This window comes from Mirounga leonina, unplaced genomic scaffold, assembly GCF_011800145.1.
Source record: "Mirounga leonina isolate KUSES-001 unplaced genomic scaffold, KU_Mleo_1.0 Mir_151, whole genome shotgun sequence".
NCBI lineage: Eukaryota > Metazoa > Chordata > Mammalia > Carnivora > Phocidae > Mirounga > Mirounga leonina.
Window position 1 is genome coordinate 77,408,623 of NW_023270377.1, and position 22,128 is coordinate 77,430,750.

Genomic DNA, 22,128 nt, shown 5'->3' on the forward strand with positions numbered 1-22,128 from the left:
CTCTCCTTCTTAGTGGAATTCTTTCCTGCTCCCCTGGCACTTGGCTAATTCCCACAGCTGACTGACTCAAGGGTAACTCAGGGGTAAACCTGAGGAAGATTCCTGGCTTTCTCTGATTCCCCAGGGCCCTCTCTTCTGTGCATAATATGTTGTCCATATTTTTACCATAGCTTTACTACCCTATATTAGAAATAACTGTTTGTCAGTCTAAACATGGGACTGACAAACAACCTCTTTTATAAGGGAAGAGACAGTCTTATTTATCTTTGTACCCTCAGTGTCTGAATAGTGTCTGACGTAGTGTTGCTCAATAAAAGTTGACTGATCCACTGACTGATTTGAAGTCCATAAAAACTCCATATTGGAGTGGGATGGAGAAAATAAAGGAAGAGAAAACAGAGATCTGTCTTAGTGAAAACAAAAACTAAGACAAAAATTAAAGGCACCGTAAACCTTAGATTTTTTGAGAAAGTAACTTTAAACAACTTTTAACAAGTCAAGAGCTTCTTGTTGAGCATTAAGAATACCTGTAAGGTGGTGCTTGGCTGGCTCGGTTAGTGGAGCATATGAAGCTTGATCTTGGGGTTGTGAGTTCGAGCCCCATGTTGGGTATAGAGATTACTTAAAAATAAAATCTTAAAAAAAAAGAATACCTGTTCGACCAGAGGCTGTATGTGACTTTCTTCATCATGATCACAAGGCCATTTCTGTCTCTGCTAGACATCCACAGAGGGTTGGGGTTGTAGTGCAGGAATAAGCCTGAAAACTCAGGACAGGGATAAGTGATTGTTGTCACACTAGCAGGTAAGATCAGCTGACAGTTAAAAAAATTATTATTAATCATTATTATTGTTATTTTTGAAAGACTTCAAATGCCTGAGAACACTAGAATTAGTTTTTTTTTTGTTTGTTTTGTAGCTTCCACTTAATACAGAGGCATTTTTGCTGCAAGGCACTGTTTAGTCCATACACCATATTCTGGGCACCTGAAACCATGGCAACTGTGATTTCTGATCATTTGTAGGCATTTTAATTTGGGCTTGAACATTTAGAGGCATTATTTTGCCAGTTATTTCTGGAAATGATTTAAAAAACACTTCAAAAGGCATCAATTTTATTTTATTTTCTTCTGAACCATTAACATTATCTTTTTTTTTTAAAGATTCTAGAGGTAGAAAGTGATTTATAGCCATAAGATTATCGGTTTGTTTATGGACCATTTACTTAGTCTTTGAAATAGGGCTCAAAGAATTCAGTTTAGGGCAGAGACAGGTATTATCTTTATTTTATTTTATTTTTAAAAAAGATTTGTTTATTTTAGAGAGAGAGAGGGAGAGCATGAGCAGGAGGAGCAGAGGGAGAGGGAGAGGGAATCTCAAGCAGATGCAGCACTGAGCGCGGAGCCCAATGCTGGGCTCAATCTCATGATCCCAAGATCATGACCTGGGCTGAAATCAAGAATCAGCTGCTTAACTGATGGCGTAATGCCCCTTTCTCATTTTCTTCTAAGTTAACACGATGAGGAGTACTTTTTTTTAAAAAAAGATTTTATTTATTTATTAGAGAATGAGTGTGAGTGGGAGAAGGGGCAGAGGGAGAAGGAGAAGCAGGCTCCCTGCTGAGCAAGGAGCCTGGTGTGGGACTCGATCCCAGGACTCCGGGGTCATGACCTGAGCCGAAGGCAGATGCTTAACTGCTTGAGCCACCCAGGTGCCCCTCAAGTCTTTTTAAATCCTGAAATGCAAACTGAGATAAAGAAAGACAGTTATTGATGGTTTTATATGTGTTTTGGAAAGTAGGATGGTACCATTATTTTTAAAGGTTTTAACTACAGGAAAAAAATATGTCCAGTTTTGCCCTTGCTTCCCTTGCCTTTGACGAACTATTGGGACTTCATCAAGATAAAAAGCTTTTGCACAGCAAAGAAAGTCAACAAAACCAAAAGACAACCGACAGATGGGAGAAGATACTTGCAAATGACATATCAGATAAAGGGCTGGTATCCAGTATCTATAAAGAACTTACCAAACTCAACACCCAAAGAACAGATAATTCAATCAAGAAATGGGCAGAAGACATGAACAGACATTTTTCCAAAGAAGACATCCAGATGGCCAACGGACACATGAAAAAGTGCTCAACATTGCTCGGCATCAGGGAAATCCAAATCAAAACCTCAATGAGATACCACCTCACACCAGTCAGAATGGCTAAAATTAACAAGTCAGGAAACGACAGATGTTGGCGGGGATGCAGAGAAAGGGGAACCCTCCTACACTGTTGGTGGAAATGCAAGCTGGTGCAGCCACTCTGGAAAACAGTATGGAGTTTCCTCAAAAAGTTGAAAATAGAGCTACCATATGACCCAGCAATTGCACTACTGGGTATTTACTCCAAAGATACAAATGTAGGGATCCGAAGGGGTACGTGCACCCCGATGTTTATAGCAGCAATGTCCACAATAGCCAAACTATGGGAAGAGCCAAGATGTCCACTGACAGATGAATGGATAAAGAAGAGGTGGTATATATACACAATGGAATATTATGCAGCCATCAAAAGGAATGAAATCTTGCCATTTGCAATGACGGGGATGGAACTGGGGGGTATTATGCTGAGCGAAATAAGTCAATCAGAGAAAGATATGTATCATATGACCTCACTGATATGAGGAATTCGTAATCTCAGGAAACAAACTGAGGGTTGCTGGAGTGGGGGGGTGGGAGGGATGGGGTGGCTGGGTGATAGACATTGGGGAGGGTATGTGCTATTGTGAGAGCTATGAATTGTGTAAGACTGTTGAATCACAGACCTGTACCTCTGAAACAAATAATACATTATATGTTAAAAAAAGAAGATAGTAGGAAGGGTAAAATGAAGGGGGGGAATTGGAGGGGGAGATGAACCATGAGAGACTGTGGACTCTGAGAAACAAACTGAGGGTTCTAGAGGGGTGGGGGGGTGGGGGGATGGGTTAGCCTGGTGATGGGTGTTAAAGAGGGCACGTACTGAATGGAGCACTGGGTGTTATACGCAAACAATGAATCATGGAACACTACATCAAAAACTAATGATGTATGGTGATTAACATAATAAAATTATTTTAAAAAGTATAAAAAATGTCCAATTTCTAACAAACATCTTTTTTTATCCAGTATCACTGTAGCTTTTCTTTTTTTTAAATTTTATTATGTTATGCTAGTCACCATGCAATACATCATTGGTTTTTGATGTGGTGATCCACAATCCATTGTTTTCGTATAACACCCAGTGCTCCATGCAGTACGTGCCTCCTAATAATAATAGAAGTTTTCCTTCTATTTCTATTTTTTGAAACAGCTTTAGTAGAATAGGTATTATTTCTTCTTTGAATATTTGGTAGAATTCCCCAGGGAATCCATCAGGCTCTGGACTCTTGTTTTTGGGGAGGTTTTTGATCACTGCTTCAATCTCGTTACTGGTTATTGGCCTATTCAGGTTGTCAATTTCTTCCTGTTTCAGTCTTGGGAGTTTATAGTTTTCCAGGAAGGCCTCCATTTCATCCAGATCGCTCAGTTTATTGGCATATAGTTGTTGATAATAATTTCTAATAATTGTTTCTATTTCCTTGGTGTCAGTCGTGATCTCTCCCCTTTCATTCATAATCTTATTAATTTGGGTCCTTTCTCTTTTCTTCTGGATAAGTCTGGCCAGTGGTTTATCAATCTTATTAATTCTTTCAAAGAACCAACTTCTAGTTTCATTGATCTGATCTACTGTGTTTCTGGTTTCTAATTCATTGATTTCTGCCCTAATTTTAATTATTTCTCTTCTAATATGTGGCTTAGGCATCATTTGTTGCTTTTTCTCTAGTTCTTTAAGGTGTAGAGTTAGTTGGTGAATTCGGGATTTTTCTATTTTTTTGAGTGAGGCTTGGATGGCTATGTATTTTCCCCTTAGGACCGCCTTTGCAGTATCCCATAGGTTTTGGACCGATGTGTTTTCGTTCTCATTGATTTCCATGAATTGTTTAAGTTCTTCTTTGATTTCTTGGTTGACCCAAACATTCTTGAGCAGAGTGGTCTTTAGCTTCCAAGTGTTTGAATTTCTGCCAAATTTTTTCTTGTGATTGAGTTCCAGTTTTAGAGCATTGTGGTCTGAGAATATGCAGGGAATAATCTCAATCTTTGGTATCGGTTGAGACCTGATTTGTGACCCAGTATATGGTCTATTCTGGAGAAAGTTCCATGTGCGCTCGAGAAGAATGAGTATTCTTTTGTTTTAGGGTGGAATGTTCTGTAAATATCTATGAGGTCCATCTGGTCCAATGTATCATTCAAAGCTCTTGTTTCCTTGTTGATTTTCTGCTTAGATGATCCTGTCCATTGCTGAGTGGAGTATTGAGGTCTCCTACAATTAACATATTGTTACCAATATGACTCTTTATTTTGGTTAACAGTTGGCTTATATAGATGGCTGCTACCATGTTGGGGGCATAGATATTTACAATTGTTAGATCTTCTTGTTGGATAGACCCTTTAAGAATGATATAGTGTCCTTCTGTGTCTCTTATTACAAACTTTAGTTTAAAATCTAATTTGTCTGATATAAGAATTGCTACCCCAGCGTTCTTTTGAGGTCCGCTGGCATGGAAGATGGATCTCCATCCCTTCACTTTCAGTCTGGATGTATCTTTAGGTTCAAAATGAACCTGTCTCTTGTAGACAGCATATGGATGGGTCCTGTCTTTTTATCCAATCTGCAACCCTGTGCCGTTTTATGGGAGCGTTTAGGCCATTCACATTGAGAGTGAGTATTGAAAGATATGAATTAATTGTCATCATGTTGCCAGTGAAGATGTTGTTTTTATACATTGTCCCTGTAAATTTCTGTTGTAGATCACTCTTGGGGTCTTTCTCCTTTTATAGAACCCCCCTTAATATTTCTTGCAGGACCGGTTTAGTGGTCACATATTCTTTCAGTTTCTGCCGGTTGTGGAAGCTCTGCATCTCTCTATCCATCCTAAATGAAAGCCTTGCTGGATAAAGTATTCTTGGCTGCATATTCTTCTCATTTAGTACCCTGAATATGTCTTGCCAGGCCTTTCTGGCTTGCCAGGTCTCTGTGGATAGGTCTGACGTTATTCTGATGTTCCTCCCTCTGTACGTAAGGAATCTCTTCCCCCAACTGCCCTTAGGATGGTTTCCTTGCTTCTAAGATTTGCAAGTTTTACTATTACATGCCGGGGTGTTGGCCTGTTTTCCTTGATCTTGGGAGGGGTCCTCTCTGCCTCTAGGACTTGAATGTTTGTTTCATTACCCAGATTAGGGAGTTCTCAGCTACGATTTGCTCAAATACATCTTCTAGTCCTCTCTCTCTCTCCACTCCCTCCGGGATTCCAATTATTCTGACATTGGAACGCTTCATGGTGTCACTTATTTCTCTGATTCTATTTTCGTGGATTCTGAGTTGTTTTTCCCTGGCCTCCTCTTTTCCCTTTTTATGTATTATATTGTCTTCCAGATCGCTTATTCTCCTGCCTCAGTTACCCTAGCTGTTAGATTATCTAGATTGGATTAGATCTCATTGATAGCATTTTTAAGTTCTGCCAATTCACCTTTTATTTCTGCCCTTAGAGACTCTATGTTGCCATTAATTGATTTCTCCATTCTAGCCATTGTCTTCACAATTGCTAGCCTGAATTCCATCTCCGACATCTTGGTTATATCTGCATCCATTTGTAAATCTGCAGCATAAGTCATAATCTCTGTGTCTTTTCTATTTCGGGGGCTCCTCCTCCTAGTCATTCTGTTGATGGGTGTTTGAGGGAATGTATAGAGTCCAAATTATCAACCAGAACCCAAGCAAGATGCACCTGTTTTCTTGGGACCTTAGGGTTGCTGGCCTCTTGTTTTCCCAGCCTGTCTTCTTCGGGAGGGGCCTGCCGCGCTGTTACTCAGGCAACCCTGTTTGGGCGGAGTTGCCCTGCGTCCCTGTGGCAGGGGATGGGCTCAGACGGAATCAGTTTTTGGGGCTTTTGTTCTCTGGCAGCTTTCCCTGGCAGCTTTCCGCGTCTCTTCCGGGAGTCAGAGCAGAAGAGACCATTTCCAACCCTCTGCCTCAGAGCAGAGAGACCGCAGTCTGTTCTTCAGTGAGCTCTCCAGGCCACACCGTCTCCGTTTTTGTCCGTGGTGCTATAAATTGCAGCGTCCTGGGTTGTGCACCCCTCCACAGTGCTCCCAGTCCTGCCTCCAGGTCGGAGCACGTCTCTGCCCTTTGTGCTTCTAAAACCGCCAGCCGCTCCCAGTTCGCATGCGCGCAACTCCGCTGCTCGGGGTTTCTGCCTGGGGGCTGCCCTAAAGTCCTTTCCCCGCCGCTACCGGTCTGCGAGTCTGTGCCCCGTCCCCAGTGCGCGAGGCTGTCGCTCACCGGCGGTGTAGAATCCCCACGGCCAGGCATCCTCCGATATCTGCCCGCAGAATCATGGCTCCGCTTTGTACCTCAAAACCAACCGCCCGCGATATTCTGTTTGTAGAGATCCAGATCTTACATCTCAGGCTGGTTTCGTGGGTGCTCAGAGTGGTCTGGTAGATATCCAGCTCAATTCCGGGGACCAGTTGAAATAGGGTCCCCTACTCCTTCGCCATCTTTCCCCCAATCCCTCACTGTAGCTTTTCCATATACATTAGCTGAATCATCTATAGGTTATGAAGACTGGTGTCACAAAATAACAGGCTGGGTTTCAGTCCTGAAAGCTCAACAGGAACTAATGTCCTTCACAGGGTTCTCACAATTAGAATCTAGAAGCTTCCATTCAGAATGACTCCAGATAAATTCCCCACATTTGTCAAAACTTGTGGATATATAAAGAATTTTTTCTTCTATCCAACTTGAGAAAGACAGTTTTGTTCTTTCATAGTCAGTAGGTGGGGGAGTGCTAATACTTCTTGTTGATAAAATATGTATTAGGCAATATTTTCAAAGTTATACAATCGAGATGGTAAACACATTTATATGAAATTTAATGAGGCCAAGTGGGAGTGTAGTTAAATATCTTCTTAGAAATCTTGGCAAGTTACAATGGAGATTAAGATTCTAAGTCATTTTAAAATAGGATGCAATAATTTGTTACCTTTCAACCCTTTTGTAATTGTGGGGAGTCTTACAAAAAGTATAAATATTAAGATTCCTTATGCTGATGTTTGTTTGGCTTGTCAGTATCTCTAGAGCTTCTTTTTCTTTGTTCAGACCACACACTTGGCTAAATGTTATCATTTGCATTTTGATAATACACTGGGTTTGTTAGTGGCAGAAATATCTTTATAAATAAATTAGAAGAAATTTTAAAATGTTTTCATTTCCGTTTGTAAACATCTATTGGCACAAAGAGCCCCATGTCGTCAACAGAACTTTTATACTATGGTAGAGTTTGTAATATGTGGTAAGGAATCATTAGTAATTGGGCAGACAGTGCAAGGAGTCTTGGTCTAAGAAGACAATCCTCCATGGGGCTGATGCCCTTCTAAGCAAATTCTATTAAGAACTGAGGTTTTTATTTTATTTTTTTATTTCCCGATCATCATCTACATTGTAAGAGAAACCCATACCTTAAATATAAAATTGGCTGGTACAAGTTATTTTAAAAAGTTCACTTTGATTTTTGAAGCAAGATTGTATGATAGATTTTAATCCTGCATTTTATTGATTTACTGAAAATATTTTATTCATTTATTTATTTTAGATGTGGGGGCTTGGGGAGAGAGCGCACATGCTAGCCAGGGGAGGGAGAGGGATAGAGAATCCCGAGCAGATTCTGCATTGAGCACAGAGCCCGATGTGGCGCTCAGTCGCATGACCCTGAGATCATGACCTGAGCCAAAATCAAGAGTCAGATGCCCAATCGACTGAGCCACTCAGGCACCCCTAGTCCTGCATTTTAAAAGCTCCCCCCAGGGGTGCCTGGGTGGCTCAGTTGTTAAGCATCTGCCTTCGGCTCAGGTCATGGTCCCAGGGTCCTGGGATCGAGTCCCGCATCGGGCTCCCTGCTCAGCGGGGGGTCTGCTTCTCCCTCTGATCCTCCCCCTCTCATGCTCTCTGTCTCCCATTCTCTCTCTCAGATAAATAAATAAAATCTTTAAAATAAAATAAAATAAAATAAAAGCTCCCCCTAGGGGCGCCTGGGTGGCTCAGTTGTTAAGCGTCTGCCTTCGGCTCAGGTCATGATCCTGGAGTCCCGGGATCGAGTCCCGCATCGGGCTCCCTGCTCGGCGGGAAGCCTGCTTCTCCCTCTCCCACTCTCCCTGCTTGTGTTCCCTCTCTCGTGGTTTCTCTCTGTTAAAAAATAAATAAAAGCTTTAAAAAAAAATAAATAAAAGCTCCCCCCATTTCCCACCTCTTAAGAAATTTCAGCCTGCCTGACCATCCCCAATGTGCTTAGGGGAGCTGGTTACCCTGAGTGTGTCTAGGATGCTCCCTGTTTGCCTGGCCATCCTCATAAGTCGCACTAAACTCAGCTGTCTTATGGCAAGAGGAGCTTGATACTTTCTCTCTGAGCAGCATTGGACAATAGAATGCATACTTGACCAATGCTGCTGCGTAGCATCTCTTGGGTCCTGCTGATGGAAAGACTTCCTTTTGGCGGGACTGATGATTAAAAATTGAGTATCCTGAGGACCTGAGGCTGCCACGCTACACCTCCTCCCCCATCTTGACTTCTCAACCATCATTACATACTGCCTGGAGTGTTGAGAAAGATTTATCTCCCCTCTTTGGCTGGAGGTACTCCCTTTCCCATTGGATTTGAGAAGTTGGAAACAGGCATCAAACCCCACTTGTCCTTTTATTTTGTTCTGTAAGTCTGTGTTCCTCTGTAAAGGTAAAAAAGAACCTGCTCTTGGTCTTACCTAGGGCCTAGAAAATTCATCTTAAATCAGGCTCATTCCCTCTGCCTGATACGGTCATTGTGATCTCATTCCATTCATTATCGAATTTCTCAGTCCTCTTCTTAATGGGTCAGCTCTTTTCCTTCTGATTTCTGTGGGTACATGACATCAGAAGTTACATAAATGATTACAAAGTAGGTGGGAAAAAAACAAAGCTCTATTTCTTTAATAGAACTTCCTTTTTAAGCCACTATTCTCACTTGGCAGTGGAAAATAATCTTGTCACCTTTATGTATTCTAGTCAACAGCATTTTAAATGTTTAAATAATTCTTTTGTGTAAATATTCAGTCAGATTTGCATATTATTATCTCAGCTGTTCCCAGCTCTGTCTCCCGGTCTTCTCTTTTCCCTATGCATGGTTCTGCTTCTGTTTCACTGGGCTCAAGGTTCCATTGGCTGGCAGAGGAAGAAAGAGTGGGAGTTTGCTTATGTGGATAGTATATGGTGTGGCAGCTTAAAGGCTGGTCCACGCCCTTAGTTTCATTTCTTGCCCAGATGCCAGTGCAGTCCAGCTATTGATGTCCATGGTTGAGTCTCTAGACATGGAGGATGTCCAACATTGGCCTTTTTGTGTGGCATGGTAGATGATTTTCCTGTGTCCAACTGGTGCCTTTTATAGCATAATGCAGGGGATCCTGTAGAGACAGCATTGTCTCCCCCACCCTTTTCAAGTTTTTGCTAGTGTGCGTCTCTTCATTCTTTTTTTTTTTTTTTTAAGAGAGGTATGCCTTTATTTTCTTGTTTCACATATAAAGTTGGCTAAATTGGTTGCTTTTTGGTGATTAGCGAAGGAGACCAAATCCCATATCCTTGCCCAGCTCCTCCGACTCTTCCTTTGTTTCCACCTTGGCTGGGGCTGTGGCAGCAGCAGGTGCAGCAGTGGTAGCCTCAGCCACGGGGGCAGCAGCCACAGAGGCGGAAGGATCAGCCAAGAAGGCCTGGATCTTTGCAGCAAGCGGGAAGGTGTCATCAGCCTCCGCAGACAAAGCCAGGACCCACTTGTATCCATTAATGATAGACAGGGGCACTGATGCAACAGTTGGGTAACCTGTCTGCAGACGTACACTGACAACATTGCAGACACCCTCCAGGAAGTGAGAATGCAGTTTCCTCTGTGATGTAAGGCACTTCAGGGTTGTAGATGCTGCCGTTGTCAAACACATGCGGGATGATCAGCTCAAAGGAGAAGGGGGAGATGTTCAGCATGTTCAGCAGTGTGGTTCGCTGGCTCCCACTTTGTCTCTAGTCTTAATCAGCTGCATATCAGTCAGGATTTCAGTGGTGCCCCTGAAGGTTTTAGCGGTGATGCCTAAAGCCTGGAAGATGGAAGGCTCTCGGGCCCCAGACCAGTGCTCTGGGCCGGCACAGTCACTTCACACAGGGCTACGGCCCCAGCTGGTACCTTAGTGGCCAGCAGCATGACCCTGATCTCAGTGAGGTCCTCCTTGGTAAACACAAAGCCCACCTTCCCCTGGACATGAGGCAACGGTTTCTCCAGAGCTGGATTGTTCTCCAGATGCCCTTGCATGGGCCTTGTGCATCGTGGTGTTCTTGCCCTGATTCAGTACAGCAATCTTCCCGCGGAGGGACATGAGAATATGCTGCATCTGCTTGGAACCTATGTTGTGTGCTCCCACAGTGAAGCATTTTGGATAATCATCCAAAAGTTGGGTGATCTTAAGGAAGTAGTTGGACTTCCAGCCTGCCCTGTCTTCCCTGAGCATCATGGTGGTGTGTCAGGGATTGTCACGTAGGGTTCAAAGACAATGTCACTCTCACGAGGATGCCTGGAGAGACCTCCTCATTCTTTTGGCTGGCCTCTTTTGGGGCTAGCAAGCTGAATAATCTTACCAGATACTTTCAAGTGTCTATTATTATTATTATTTTAAAGATTTTATTTATTTATTTGAGAGAGAGAGAGAGCACAAGTAGGGGGAGCGGCAGGCAGAGGGAGAAGCAGGCTTCCTGCGGAGCAGGGAGTCTGATGCGGGGCTTGATCCCAGGACCCTGGGATCATGACCTCAGCTGAAGGCAGACACTTAACCAACTGAGCCACCCAGGCGTCCCATCAAGTGCCTATTCTAAGTTCACAAAAAACCTGGAAATCCCCACTCCCTCAGACTTGCTGTTTAGGAAACCAGAGGTGATGTTTACTTGTTCCTTCTCTCTGCTGACCCCTTCCCCAGGCCTGCCTGGCATCCTACTAGGTCTGCTACTCACCACAGAAGTGGTTGGCAATCCCTCCATCCAAAATCACCCTCGCATTCTGGGGAGAGGCTCTTAGGCATGCACCCTTCCTTTGGGATTACATTAGGAAGTGAGGAGTGGGGTGTCCCAAATACAGCATTTACTTTTTTTCTTTAGTATGATTTTCCAACTTGTTGTGTATTTTGTCCTCTGGAAAAGAAGGATAGGAACATAGAATAAATCTTCATGTCCTCTCCTGACTGTTTTTATCTTACAACTAGCTAGATGTGCACTGAACAGTTTGTAATCTGAGTCTGTGTGTGTGTGTGTATGATGGGTACTTGTTTTGAAAGTAGAGAGTTGTTAAGGAGAGGAGAGAAGCTGAAATCATCACTCTGTGTTTCAAGTTGCAGGTTGATAGGAATGACCCATTAGGGAGAGAAGATTTGATGTAGGAGAGGGGAGAGCATTGCTGGAGTGATTGCTTAAACAGGAAGAAGGGATGGTAGTTAGTGCTCTGTTGGTCTGCCTACCTGGACTTTTGCCTTTTGCTTTTCAGTTGAAAGTTTCCTGCCTTGTTCACTCTTGCCTGATTATTGCTTCAGGTGTTCTGAATAATGTAGCAGAGTCCTTAAGTTAAGGATCAGAGAAGAAATCAGAACTTTTGAGAGGTCCAGATTTTGGACTTCCTAGATTTTTCACAACAGCTTTGTATTGTGAGCTTAAAGTAGCAATATTCAACCAGGAGAAAGCAATAAAAGCTTACAGATAATCATGGTTAGGTCTGTAGATTGATTTGTTTTCCTGAACAAAAATGCAGACTTCTTCCATAATGGTAATTGTTAGTGCTGAAGTTGGGAAAGCAGTTGGGGCATGGACTCAGGATAAGTATAGAGGACCAGAGGGTCAACATCAGAACAAGGTAGAGAGTGTCTTATTGAAAATTATATTATTTTTAAGTCCAGTGAGTCATTGTAACATCACATTGAACGATATTATCACAACTCCCTGAACTTGTAAATTATGCAGCAGTCTTTCTTGTCTGGGATGAACATGTGCATCTGTGCTTTGCTTCCAAGAATGAAAATTATGCTTGTTTTACAACTGCATAAAACTTAGCATAATTCAATGTGCAGGTAACTGCTTTAAAATACTATTCTACAGAAATGATATCATTCGGGCGCCTGGGTGGCTCAATTGGTTAAGCGACTGCTTTCGGCTCAGGTCATGATCCTGGAGTCCCGGGATCAAGTCCCGTATCGGGCTCCCTGCTCAGCAGAGAGCCTGCTTCTCCCTCTGACCCTCTCCCCTCTCATGTACTCTCTCTCTCTCATTCTCTCTGTCTCAAATAAATAAATAAAATCTTAAAAAAAAAAAAAGAAATGATATCATTCTGAGCTCAGAAAGAAAGGGGTAGGGAATCTCCTTAGGCTTCAATTGCTGAATACACAGAGTCCTTAATAGACTATTTAGACCTATCAAGAGTCAGAGTGGGTTTCTTTTAGTGGAGGGATATGACAGACCAACATGGCTGACATCAGAATGTTAGGAAGACACATCTGGGAACATCCAGTAAAGAAAATGGCAATGTTAGGGAGATCTAGTGAGAGACAAAGATGTCCAAGTGGAGTGAAAGAGAATGTAGGCAGGCAGCTCTGGTGGGGTTGGAAGTTGAAGACCAGAGGGAGAGGTGGAACAGAGGTAGAGGGCCAAAAAGGGGCCACGTGTCCAGCGGGGAAGGCAAGCCTGACAGGTGGAAACAAAATGTTAGCTAGAAGCCTATAGAGAGGTCAGAAGTGCTCAGAATCCAGGCAAGAAATTCACTAACACTTATGGGGCATCAGAAGCAACAAATAACATGAGCTCAAGATAGGATTCCAAGCTCAAAACATTCTAAGACGGAGACCAGATATGGTCTTGGTGTGATGGAGATAAATAGGTTAATGTGGCTCAAGTGAGTAATGTGGTCAAGTTATTCTAACGCTCGGCTCTCTAGATTTTCACATGCACACACACACACACACACGGAGGACTGAAAAATTAAAGAACAGAATGTTCACAAAATCTCTTAGAAGTAGAAGGAAAATATAAGTGATTTCATTTTTGGGGCACCTGGGTGGCTCAGTCGTTAAGCGTCTGCCTTCGGCTCAGGTCATGATCCCAGGGTCCTGGGATCAAGCCCCGCGTCGGGCTCCCTGCTCCACGGGAAGCCTGCTTCTCCCTCTCCCACTCCACCTGCTTGTGTTCCCTCTCTCTTGCTGTCTCTCTCTCACTGTCAAAATGAATAAATAAAAAATCTTTAAAAGTAATTTCATTTTCTTTTTGCTTCTGTATGCTTTCTAAATTGTCTTCGAAGAATGTTATTAAAAAATAATAATATAAAAATTAAAAAAAAATTGACCCAAATAAATCGCAGTGTATTTGCAGAGAGTTTGAGAATTCAGTGGGACTGGTGACTGATCCTGCCTAGAAGGGGCACAGATGTAAAACTAAATTATTGCAGGACACAATAAATTCTCTTGGAATTGTGTAAATTTCCATATTCAGTTTGCTTGCCTTTTATCATCTAGTGGAAATTTCTTAACGGACTGGTAGAACATCCATTTCTTCTGAAACAGTCATTAGGTTGGGTCTATCTGGAACAAGATGAAATAAGAGTTGGAAATTATTGAACTGAGGTGATTAATTGGAAGGATTCAAACTGAATAAATTAAGATTGGACCCCAATCCCTGTACTCAGCTGGATACTTTTTATTGGCCTATTGAGCCCATAATGGGATAATGGAGTAAGAAGAATGTTGGGCTTTGTTTTTTAGTTCATTTTGCAAATGAGAAAAGCCTTAGGCAAAATTCCTTTTGTTCTTAATGCCAAAATATTTCACCATTAACATAAAATGTATTAGATAATAATTTTTAAAAAACACTGGACCAATAAACCTCAAATAAATTTTTTTTTAAATCTTGTAAAATTTAAAAATGTTTCCTGTCCCAAATATTTTCATTAACCCCAATAATATAAGTAGAGCCAAAGATATTAACAATGAAAAGATAAACAAATCCTTCTCAGTTAAAGCTTTTATTCATACCTCAGGAATTGGGTTATAAGAAAATAAATATTTGGTTTCATGAATGAAATTGACTATTGAGATGTATTACACACACATGTACGTGACAAATTACAGTTCTCTGGTCCAGTTGGGAAGTCAGTTTGAATAGCAGTCATGATTTTAACCCGTTCTTATTCGTGTGCATCCTCTGAATTTTGGAAAGGCAGAGTTGCATTAGGACAGTAATTGGATGGTTTGGCCATAGACTTGGATGTGAGATAATTCACATGCTGTGTCTTTAATTAATGCAAGGCCAGTTGTGTTTAGCAAGGGATAACAAATGGGCCATTGTCACGTTCAGAAGATTCATACCACCCTTACCCATGGGTTGGGTGGATAAAGATCACAGAGGAGCCCCTAAGGAATATAATGATGCTAGATAGACCCTAAATGTGCTATTCCCCACATAAGCACCAATTGAGGTTGTAATATGGAATTTGTCAGGACTCTGCTAATTACAAATCCTTTCCACTCTGTGCTAGAGTGACATAATGAACCTCATTTAATATGGCGTCATTAACCTGCTGTGAGCCCAGTGATTACTCCCATCCACAAATACTCTCAGCGTGACCCCTAGGTGGGCGGTGGACATGCCTGTTTTTTGATTCAGTTATTTGCTCTGTCATGAAGGCTTTGGATGAACTTACTCAGGCTGAATGGAATTTAGTTGTTAGGAGGACGGATCTGGGATGATTAGGCCAAAGTAGCAGCTTTCATTGATGTTTTCCCATCTTTTATGTTCCACTTAACAGATACAACTCCTGATGACTCCAGCCCAGAAGTACAGATGTACCATTTTTTCCTAGTTGATCCTACCATTTATCCTCTCCCATATAATCCCACAGGCTTTCTTGCTTCCAGATGGTAGCTGTGAAACTGACCTAGTCGCTCCTCTTTTACATGTGTGTGTGGGGGCACTGAGCCCCAGCATCCACTGTCTCCTGCAGCCTTGGCTCCCCTGTAGCCCCATCACTGCTGTGTTGGTGCTGGTGCATTGACTGGGTGTGGTCACTGAGCCTGGCATAGAACCCGAGGCATTAGAATGGCTTCCCTAAACTTCCATTCCAAAGTGGGGTGTCCTTTCCTTTTCTTTCTCTTTGCATGGGGTTAAGCTGCTCAAGCCCAGGGTCCAGGCTACATGGAATCCCACAGAAGCCCTGGGCCCTTTCTGTGTGATCTTTTATTTTTTGTTCGAAGCAACTGGTAGAACCTAAACAAGTTTGTCTTCATGCCTTCCCCATGTCCTCCTGCATCTGTCCACTTAGGATCAACCATCAGATTCCCTAACCAGTGAGAGCAGAGTTGGCAGAGATGCCCACAGTGGCTTCTTGTGAGCTGCTGTGAGCTGGCACCAGCTCACCACTGTTTATGGGTATTGCACACTTGGTGTTGTGCTCCTAATTCCAATTAGAAGGGAAGTTAAAATTCACGGGAGTCAACAGTACAAAGGTGTACCTTGCTTAATGCAGTAGAAATGGCACAGAAAGTTACACCTAAATAGAATATTTATTAATCATAAGGGAGGTCATTATTTCAGAGAAAACTATAGTAAAAAGCTTAGTAAAGCAAAGATTTAAAAAAATATATAGATTTTTTTCAAAATAAACCATGCCTCCTGATTTATCTGATTTATACACTTGGAGTTTATGTTTCACATTTTCTTTAAAGTAATATATGCCTATAAAACTAAAAAAAACTTAACAGTTTTATGGGGGGCTGTGGCTTGAGCAAGTAGCTCTCAAGAGTCTTTCGTTTTTTCAGTTGTCTCCTTCCCTTCAGATGGAAAGATGCCCAGTTTCTTTGGCAGCTTTTGACGGGCACCTAGGAGTCACCTGCAAGGACATGTTGTGTTCTGTGGGAGAATCTGCATTTCTGTTTCGTCATGTACTTCCTCTGTTCCTTTGAACAGAGGCATTAGGAAGCAGGAAAGCTGGATTTGGGCTCTGGTTCTACTCTAGATGGCTGCATGAGTTGGCCTCTGTGAGTCTCCTTTTTTAATCAGTGAAGTGAGAAGGGTCTGCTTAATGATTGCTAAACTTGTATCTGGTGGTGCAATTTTAAAGATTTTTTTTTATTTTTTTTTATTTATCTGAGAGAGAGAATGGGAGACAGACAGAGAGCATGAGAGGGAGGAGCAGACTCCCTGCCGAGCAGGGAGCCCGATGCGGGACTCGATCCAGGGACTCCAGGATCACGACCTGAGCCGAAGGCAGTCGCTTAACCAACTGAGCCACCCAGGCGCCCTGGTGGTGCAATTTTAAAAAACAAAAATAAATGTGAGTGTCCCATCTTTGAAACCACCACCAAATCATGAATTTCTCTATTCACATTCAAATGCTAACTGCGAAAGACACATGTGTTGTGCATTTATGAAGCCAAAAAATGGCACAGAACTTTTGGGAAACTTACATATTTAATAGAGCTAAACGATTCATGCCCAGTAGTGGCAAACTGCATTCTTGAGTAATGGTGGAATATATTTTCTCAGGTGATAGCTTAAATTCAGTTCTACTGGGGCTTAATTAAGGGGTGCTTTCTGTAGTCATGAGCAATTCTGTGTAATAAAATTACTGAAGAAATAGAAATGCTCCAGAAAGCAATGCTAGTCTTTGGCGTTGGAGGAATAATCTGGTTTAGTTATTTTGAGTTTTTAAATTTGAAGGAGATTCAGGGCTCTTTTGAATGGACCAGGGGTGAATCCCCGTGGTGTTGGTCTGTTGGAAAGAGCCAGGGAAGTTGATTTTGTGTCTGGGCTGTTGGGCAAGTTCCCGAAACCAATTTTCTGCTGGAAACAGTGTGTATCCTTCTGGCAACAAGCTGCTTGAGCAATGAGCTGTCACATTTCAATGCAGAAACCTTTTGTTTGGCAATGAGATAATTTTAGTTCTTATTCTATCAGGAATCTATTTACAAATTCAGCATAAATGCATTTGGAGTATACTACCTTCTTCATAGGGGAGCTAAGGTCCAGAGCAAATCATAGCGTGTGTGTGTGTGTGTGTGTGTGTTTCTTCTTTCTCATCTGTCCCTCCTTCCATATGCCATGTTTTGATACAGAAAAAGAACACCAAGGGCAACCTTGAAAGGTGGTTCCCAAAGCACAGTATGTGCAGAGTGCAGGGAAGCACACCCATTCGTCGCCTTACCGATGGAGGTCAGAGAATGATTTAGAAGATGAATCTGGGTGTATCTGTTCCTGAGGTTTTGTTGGCATCTACTGGCTTTTGCACTAGATAAGCTTTATCAGCCTCTCAGCGTTATTTTTTTTTTTTTAAGATTTTATTTATTTTTTGACAGAGACACAGCGAAAGAGGGAACACAAGCAGGGGGAGTGGGAGAAGGAGAAGCAGGCTTTCCGCTGAGCAGAGAGCCCGATGCGGGGCTCCATCCCAGGACCCTGGGATCATGACCTGAGCCGAAGGCAGACGCTTAACGACTGAGCCACCCAGGTGCCCCAGCCTTCTCAGCTTTAAACATCTAAGATACTAAGACAAAACTGGAAATATTATAAAGGATGTGCTTGGATTAAAATTGCTCAGAGGTCTGCGAAGACAGATCATCCAATCCTCTTTATTTTTATCTTTGGTTTTTATAGTATAAAATATTGCCCATTTGTTCTTACATGCAACTATAATGGCTTTCAAGCACATTTTCCAATATCATTTTGTGATACCCTATTGCTTATGCAAGGAAAAACAGACACGACAAAATTACATTGCTTTTAAGGTGGCTTAGATGCACGTCTTCTAACACAGAGCTTCGTGTACAATGTAATCTGAACAGAATCATGGTATCTTCCTTCCTTTCCAAGAAATTCCTGTTCACTTACCTTTATTTATGTACCAATAGAGACCAAACTGCAGCTTTCCTTTACATTTCCTTATATTTTCTCTGTTCACCTAACCTTTCAACAACCCTTTTGAATTCAACAGAGCATGTAATTATTGCACCATATAGAAACAGTTGGGGGAAACAAATGGCATAGTGCAAAAGGTGTAATTTATGGTGGTAAGTCATCCAGAAAAATGTGGAAAGAATGTTCAATTTATTTTAAATATCTTAATACCATTGCCTTTTTTTCTTTCAATTTTCACATTAAATTCTTTGTGTGACACATGAAAAATTATTAAACACAAGCTTATATAAAAATCCAGCAGAAGTTGCTATAAAAATTAGAATGTTCCAATTTAAATGACAATAGGAAACCAGCAGGGTTTAAGGCGTTTATTTTCTTGGTTCAGATAGGTGAGTATAACTAGAGCCAAGACATTTTCGTTTGTCAGCAGCTCAAATAACTTATGTTGTTCAGTTTTAGAAAGATACAAAGGTGAGATTCTGGCCTTATCGAGCTCCTGCATAAAGTAAGAGAGTGTGTGTGCGCGCTTGTGCATGTGCGTATGTTTGTACAGTGGTAGAGTGGAAATACTACTGACACTTTGATGTTAATTTTATCTGAAATCTGATGTATAGAACATAGGACTGTAGCAATGTGAAAATAATGCACTCACAGTCATGTCATCACATGTATGTTTGTGTATGTATTTGTATACCTTGTAAATTTATAAATAGCATACTAACATTTAATTCGGGAGTTAGGACTTTCAAAATAAGCAGAAGTATAGTATATGGGGAAGCATTATTTTGAGGTGTCTACTTCATTTTTTAGGCTATTTGATTTCTATTAAATCCCACTGTTCAACTATGGATTTCTCCCATGTTTTAGCTCAGGTCCTGTCAACACTGGATTCGACAGAATCATCTAGGGAACTTTCAAAAAAAATTCCGACACCAGGGGCACCTGGGTGGCTCAGTTGGTTAAGCGACTGCCTTCGGCTCAGGTCATGATCCTGGAGTCCTGGGATCGAGTCCCGCATCAGGCTCCCTGCTCAGCAGGGAGTCTGCTTCTCCCTCTGATCCTCCCCCATCTCATGCTCTCTCTCTCTGTCTCATTCTCTCTCTCAAATAAATAAATAAAATCTTAAAAAAAAAAAAAACTAAAAAAAAAAAAATTCCGACACCAGGACTCCATCTCTGGAGGTTCTCCTGTCATTGGTCTGGGGGTGGGGCTGGGCATTTTTAAATTTTTAAAAGCTCCCTTGATGAATCTAATGTGCAGTCAGGGTTGACAGCTACTGCGTTAGCCATGTGTTGACAAGCAGTCACGGGCAATATCTAACAACCACCACGTGGTGGTCTCGAGTTCCCGGGGATCTTTCCTGCCATGGTGACTGTGGAGACCTAGAAAAGCTGAGGTCTGCAAAAGGGTGCCGTCTCTTCAGGCAAAAAGAACCAGGAAAGGCACTGCAAGGAAATGACTCAGGAAGGACTAGGCGTTAGGTGATGTGCACAAGATCATAAACCGAGGTGGAGTCAGGCCTTGAGCCCAGATCTTCTGGAGTGAGAGGGTTGAATGTGAGTCTCTGGAGTCAGACTGCAGGCCTGGGTATGTCGGCTCCTAATTACCTCACTGGTTGAGTGATGATGGGTATGTCACTTATTTGTCAGTCTGGTAAAGACTTTGGAACTCTTTACTTTTGAGCCAGTTATGTTTGGGGAAGAAAAATATAGCACCACTCTCAGTCTTATGTGGCAGGTCTTAGTTACATAGTCTCTTTTGGCCAAAGTTTTCTTTGGCCAAAAGAGACTACCTATAAAACGGAGATAATTATTATTATGCCTACTTTATAGGTTGGTTGGTTGAGAGGATTAAATGATGTAATAAATGTAAAATCACTTGTAACAGTACCTCACATATAGTACTCCTCAATACTATTGTTATTATTATTATTACTATTTTTGTTATTTGACTGTACATTCTATTCTCTTTCTATTGTACTATGCCACTTATTCAGATTCTGTATATAAATCTCAATTTTAAGTTTTTTTTCTCATGACCTGGAATCTTTTAAAGATTTTTTTTTTTTAAGATTTTATTTGACAGAAAGAGACACAGTGAGAGAGGGAACACAAGCAGGGGGAGTGGGAGAGGGAGAAGCAGGCTTCCCGCTGAGCAATGAACCCGATTCGGGGCTTGATCCCAGGACCCTGGGATCATGACCTGAGCCGAAGGCAGATGCCCAATGACTGAGCCACCCAGGCCTCCCGACCTTGAATCTTTTATACTAGGAGAGGACACTAAATCAGACACATTAAGTAACTTCCCCAAGGTCACTAGCTTGTAAGTAATAGAGTTGTAAGTTGAAACCAGGTGGTCTGGCTATATGGTCCTGTTTTTAACCACTTTGATGTACCAGCCTCTCAAATGAAAATAATGCAATGTACACTAATTTTTTTCTTAATGCATGTGAGGTTTCAATGTTCTTAATGTCTCAGTTAGATAGGTGTCTTATTGGGCATGAAGATCCAATTTTTCTCTCTGCAGTTGCATAGACTTGATTGAGGTTTCAGACAGACTTGAGTTTGAATTCTGGCTCCATCTCTTATTAGCCATGTGACTTTGTGCCCATTATGTATCCTCTGTAAACTACAGTTCTTTTGTCTATTATGTGATGGTTGAACAATACCCACCTCATGAAGTAAGTGGTCATGAATTGATGTTGTGTGCAGAATGCCTTGTGCTGTGTCTGGCACATATGGGTACTTACACACTATAATAATACGGGTACATAAATTAGGTACTTAAGTATCTCTAGGGAGATGGGTGTATATTTCCAAATGTTTGTAGTATTTAAGTACTTAAGTACTAACATTCAAGAAATTTTGTTGTTGTTTTTTTTTTGTTGTTGTTTTTAGAGAAAGAGAGCATGCACACACGGTTGGGGGGAGGGAGGGAGAGGGAGAAAGGGAATCTTAAACAGGCTTCTAGCTCTGTGTGGAGCCTGACGTGGGGCTTGATCTCAGAACCCTGAGATCACGACCTGAGTCGAAATCGAGAGTTGGATGCTTAACTGACTGAGCCACCCAGGCATACACTCCCCCTACCCTCTGTCCTTTTTTAAACCTTTGAAAAAACGTAGTATCCTTGATTAGATTGATTCTTTTGACTCAATTGGTTAGGCTGCGGTCCCTTAAATTGTCAAGAAGTGCCTTGATGAAGACTTAGTGCAGCTGATTTAGAAATGTCTCCTCATTTACTGCTGGGAAGCTGCCTCCTTGTTAAAGCAAAATAAATGTTATAATATATTGGCTCATATAAGCAAAGGAACATAATTTTCAATGAATGATGCCTCTCTCTTTGAGCTACTGTAAAGTCATTTGTCAACATCCATCCTCAGAATACATGTATGTGAAAATTCTCACAGAACATGCATGTACATCTGTTGTTGCTGGCTTTTCCCACTCCAGCCTTCAGCTGGAACCCACACTGTGAACAATAGGATGAAGTGTGAAGAATGTTAAGACCAGGGGAGTATAAATGTGTGTAGGTGGGTGTGGGAGTTCCTGTGTGTAACTGCCTTCTCAAATTAAATATACATTGTTTCTTAATTATCTACTATTTTAGAATTTATGTGTATTCCTATATACCACTAGTTTGGATAATCGAGGGTTGATCATACATAGACTTATTTTAGGGTATTTTTCCTCTGCTCTGTAACATCTGATATTTAGAAACTGTATCCCCTTCTAGATATTTTTATTTTTTCCATGTTCATATTAATGCTTCCCAGGATTTATTTTGAACAATTCAACCTTGTCAAAAGAGAATCATGCTTTCCCAATATTGTACTTAATTGTGTGCACTGTTACTTCTAACCCGTGTGATTTATATACCTTGCACACTTTGTCAACAATGGCATTCCTTTTTATATTCCCACTAGGTAAGAATAACACCTTATAACCTTGTTCTCTCTCCTTTCTCTTCTTTGTTAGGTAAAAATGAAAGGGTTATTTTGATTTATAAGGAGCAGCTTAGCTTGGCTCTCACCTTCAAGATGTCCTTGCTGAGTGAAGA

The 22,128-nt window shown here is 41.6% G+C and overlaps 1 pseudogene; it reads right to left on the reverse strand.

Moving 5' to 3' along the window:
• Nucleotides 1-9,704: 9,704 nt before the first annotated feature.
• Nucleotides 9,705-10,772, reverse strand: LOC118011666 (annotated as a pseudogene).
• Nucleotides 10,773-22,128: the final 11,356 nt, after the last annotated feature.